At 44.6% G+C, this 2,869-nt stretch overlaps 1 protein-coding gene across 1 annotated transcript in view; it reads right to left on the minus strand.

Moving 5' to 3' along the window:
- RAP1GAP2 (RAP1 GTPase activating protein 2) overlaps positions 1-452 on the minus strand; it is a 261,381-nt gene extending 260,929 nt beyond the window's left edge. The window contains exon 1 of the mRNA XM_051992129.1: positions 308-452. The gene's annotated coding sequence lies outside the window, so the exon portion shown is untranslated. The remainder of the gene's footprint in view (positions 1-307) is intronic.
- Positions 453-2,869: the final 2,417 nt, after the last annotated feature.

Raw genomic sequence — 2,869 nt, forward strand, 5'->3', positions numbered from 1 at the left:
CACTGGGCCCGACTCCAGCTTTCCAAACCTGGCACAATCTACCAGTACTTGTGTTCACAGCACAGCTTTCCAATACCGAGGGTCACTTCCCTGCTAAGCTGAGGTAGAACTTTGACCCCACGAGACACATCCTCAGAATGGAAGAATGGAATCGTACTATAAACATCTGCCATGTTGGACTGAGCTCTCTGAAGACCCTTCATGTGGTCCCAAGACAATCCCAAACCTTGCCTGCTCCTAGGCCCCAGCAGTTCTCCTTGTCTCCTTCAGGGGAGGGGGGCGGAGGGATGGCGGTGGGCAACTTTACCTGGTGGGAGACTCGAGGTCGGCTCTGCTGAGGATTCGGTGTTGCTGGGGAGTGTACAGCCACTGAAAAGCAGTCAAGGTCCTCTCCTCTATCCGGAATCGGCCCTCCCGCACGTACCTGCAGGTAACGACACAGTAAGTGGGAGGAGATGGACTTCAAAGACATGCTTCTAGTCCTGGATTTCCCTCTGGCTTACAGGGGGAGGACCCAGAACCGGCCACAACCAAACAGCCATCCCAGAGACACGATGAATGGGAGATACAGTGGATTTTTCTCTAGCATGAGCTACATCTGAGACCACAGGATAAAATGGAAAGACCACTGAACGAAGGACCATGAGATCTGGGGGCTGGCTAACTCCTCTATGTGCCTCAAGCCAGCCTTCTCTCGGAATCTAATCTCTGTTTCTTCATCTGGGCAGCTTGAAGAAATTAGGCAAATGATCGTGTTCCAAGGTTCTACCAGCTCAGTGATGGTGCTCAGGCTTTTTTCAGCTTCTCTAAGGAGCTTCCTCATTCCCTGAAGACAATCTGGGAGATCCATGTTCTCCATTGTGGGGAGATGGAGAAGGGATCAATGCTTGAGCTATACGTATGAATGGGGAAATTCCAAGCATGATGGACAGGCCAATGGAATATATATTTCTTTTTCTTTTTTTTTTCTTTTTCTCTTCTTTTCTTTTCTTTTCCCCCTGAGGCAATTGCCCAGGGGACTTGCCCAGGATCACACAGGTAGGAAATATGAAGTGTCTAAGGTCAAATTTGAACCCAGGTCCTCCTGACTTCAGGGTGCTCTATCCACTGTGCCATCTAGCTGCCCCAGAGTATATATTTCTAAGCCAAAATGGCCACCTATTTCAATCTGTCTGGTCATGAACCACTAGCACAGTGCCCTCCCCCGACCAGATTTGCCTAGCTTGTATTTGGTATACATTTTGTATACACTTAAATTTGTACATTGTTGCCTTTGATAGAATGTAAACTCATCAAGGGCAGATTGTTTCATTTAGTGCAGCCTTCCATCAGTTCACAGGGATGACCATTGCATTTATTTTCTGCTTTCTCTCTGTCTCAACTCTCCCCCATTTCAGTCCATCTTCCATTCAACTGTCCAAATGGACTTTTTAAAGTGCAGCTCTGATCACCCTAAACCCACTCCAATAGCTCCCTAATACCTGCAGGATCAAATCTAAAATCCTTTGTTTGGCAAAGAGAGAAAGGGTTATCTCTCTCTTATATCAGGAATCAGTTATCGAACTAGGGGTAAGGTTTTTCCCCCTTTTATTTCCTCCTTCAGAAATCTGTCTTCGTGGGTTATTCGGCAGCCTTTGAAGCGCAGGGCTGAGATGAAATCTTGGGTGAAACTTGCCCAACTGGCAAAACTTCCATCTGCTCAAAAGGTAAAGAACTTTGAGTCTGGGTGAAATGGTGAATTCAAGAACTGGGTTTGAGTCAGACAGGTATGAGTGGAACTGGACTCACCCTTTTGTCTAAATTGCCCTAGTGATCTGGGAAGAGATAAGTCAGGACTGAGTGATCAGTCATGTCCCCCAAACACCGATCAGAATAAGCCCATCTCTCATTATAATATTTATTCTCTCATTAATTGTTTTGTTTGTTTCTGAGGCAATTGGGGTTGAGTGACTTGCCCAGGATCACACAGCTAGGAAGTAGCAAGTGTCTGAGGCTGGATTTGAACTCAGGTCCTCCTGACCTCAGGGCTGCTGCTCTATCCACTGCGCCCCCAGCTGCCCCATAATTGTTAACTAATTGGGGGCAGCTAGATGGGTCAGTGGATAGAGCATCCAGCCTCAGATTCTTACTAGCTGTGTAATCCTAGGTGAGTCATTTAACCCCAACTGCATCACACACACAAATTTATTAACCAATCAGAGTTGATTGCTGTTTTTTTGAGGACACCTACTCTTCTAAAGGCATGTAAGTATTAAGACCTCTATGAGGAGTCTTTTGGTTTATGAGAAACAGCCAAATGATCATCTTTTTATTAATTACTTACTAGTCATAATTAATAAGATGATTAATCACTCCCAAATTATGTCTTTCATATATCAGAGCATTTAAAGAACTTCAACCTTCTTATTCAGCAAGGGGGTAGAGTGTCCAATTTAAGAAGAGCTGGGTTCAAATCCTGACTTCAAACATTTACTACCATCATTTTACAAAAGTTCAGAAAAGGCCAGTGACTCGTCCAAGCTGACAGAGGTAGAGATAGACTTAGGATCTGCTGGAGGCAGCTCAAGGCAAGAGGAAAAGTTTAAATCTCTAGTGTGAGCATTCACACCTCAGGAAAAGACAAAGACAGCAGAACAAGCCTTGATGTATTGTTTTGTTAATTTTCCAGACTTAAGAAGGTATTAAAATGTGGTACATTTTCATACTTTCCCAACCTGGTAGATTCTGATTGTTAAACATTTACCGGCACACCTCTGTATTGCTCCGCCTGACTTCAGAAGAAAACTCAAGGAATGAAGTCATCTCCAGACTGGAGACTTGGTGACTATAACAAGAATGATGGTGATTGATAGAGAAGGATATTAACAAC

The sequence above is a fragment of the Antechinus flavipes genome, chromosome 4, assembly GCF_016432865.1.
Source record: "Antechinus flavipes isolate AdamAnt ecotype Samford, QLD, Australia chromosome 4, AdamAnt_v2, whole genome shotgun sequence".
In the NCBI taxonomy this organism is placed as follows: domain Eukaryota; kingdom Metazoa; phylum Chordata; class Mammalia; order Dasyuromorphia; family Dasyuridae; genus Antechinus; species Antechinus flavipes.